A 1,586-nucleotide genomic window follows, 5' to 3' on the forward strand; every position below is an offset into this window, starting at 1 on the left:
TCCCAGTCCCTCTCTTTCCCTCTCTCCCTTTTTCTTTTGGTGCTACTGAAAATAGCGTTTTGGTTTTTTTTTAATTTCAAATTCTAGTTTGTTCACTACTGGTATGGGAAAGCAACTGACTTTTGTGTATGAACTTTGTGTCCTGGGGTCTTGCTATTTATAATCGCTTGTTAGTTCCAGGATAATTTGTTTGTTTGTTTTTGTCAGTTCTGCAGGATTTTCTTCAAGGCCAATCTTGTCATCTGCAAACAAACAGTTTTATTTCTTCCTTCCCAATCTGGATGCCTTTTTTCCTTTTCTTGTCTTATTTGCACTTAGAGTTTCCTGTACAAAGTTGAATAGGGTTGGTGAGAGGGGACATCCTTGCCTTGTTCTCAATCTGAGGGGGAGCCCTCCAGGTTTTTGCCCCCAAGCATGATGTCAGGATCATGTAGACGACCCCTCAATTCCTAGTCCCGCCTTCCCACCCCTGCCCCCCAGGGCTGTGTTATAGAGAAAGCTGTGTGTGTACTTCCATGCGATTCCTCCTCCTTTCCCCCAACAGAAATGTAGGGGATTTGCTCTTGCTCTTCACCCCGCGAATTTGGCGAGGCTCCTGGTGGTAAAACCTGTGGAAGTGTGAGGCCCCCCCCCTTGGCCTGAGCCCCAGGAGTTTCTCACTCTCCAGCCGTGCGTCAACGGCCATCTCGTGGCTCCAGAACCTTCTACTCCCGGTGAGTAGGTTGCGACGGTGACTCTGCACCTTGTCGCTCCAGATTAGGGGGTGGCATTCTGCCCTGCGACCTCAATTCTCTGAGGGGTGCAAGCAAACTCATTGACTTTTGGTTTATTCAGCCTTTTCTTGTTGTTAGGACAGGTGTCATGGTTGCCAAGTTCTTTTACCTTTTAGAAAAATCAGAATCCATAAGCGGTCTCTTAAATTAATTTTAATTTGTTCCCCTCACTCTGAATTTTATTTTTAAATTGGGTTGTTTGCTGTCTTGTAACTGAGTTTTGAGAGTTTTAAAAAAGTATAGTCTGGGGCCAAACGAGTGGCGCGTTGGTTAAGAGCTGGCTTGGGATGCTAGCTCTGAGCAACAACAGGGCCCCAATTCGGATTCCACATCAGGGCCAGTGACGCTGCGCCCTCTACAGCTAAGATGGTGAACAACAGCTCGACCTGGAGCTGGGCTGCTGAGAGTCGCCGGTGACAGTGTAGGCTGCAGCCCCTGATGCAGTGGGCTGCTGTGAGCTACCGTGAGTGGCCGGCAGCCAGCAGGAGCAGCCGGCAGCTGGCTTGAGCTGCCATGAGCTGCCGTGAGCGGCCGTCCAATGGCTGGCGACTGATCTGCCTCACCCGGGAAGAGTGCAATGACAATACCAACATGGGCCAGTGAAGCAACGTCCTCCACAACTAGACCGAAGAACAAAAGGACAGCAACTTGTCTGTTCCCCTTCCCGGATTCCCCAGCACTGTTCCCCTCACCCAATTCCCCAATAAAACCTTTATATAAATATATATATATATATATATATATATATATATAAAATTCTGGATACAGGTCCTTTATCACTTATGTTTTAACAGTTTGTGTCATGTCTTTTTA

The sequence above is a fragment of the Hipposideros armiger genome, unplaced genomic scaffold (assembly GCF_001890085.2).
Source record: "Hipposideros armiger isolate ML-2016 unplaced genomic scaffold, ASM189008v1 scaffold_17, whole genome shotgun sequence".
Classification (NCBI taxonomy): Eukaryota; Metazoa; Chordata; class Mammalia; order Chiroptera; family Hipposideridae; genus Hipposideros; species Hipposideros armiger.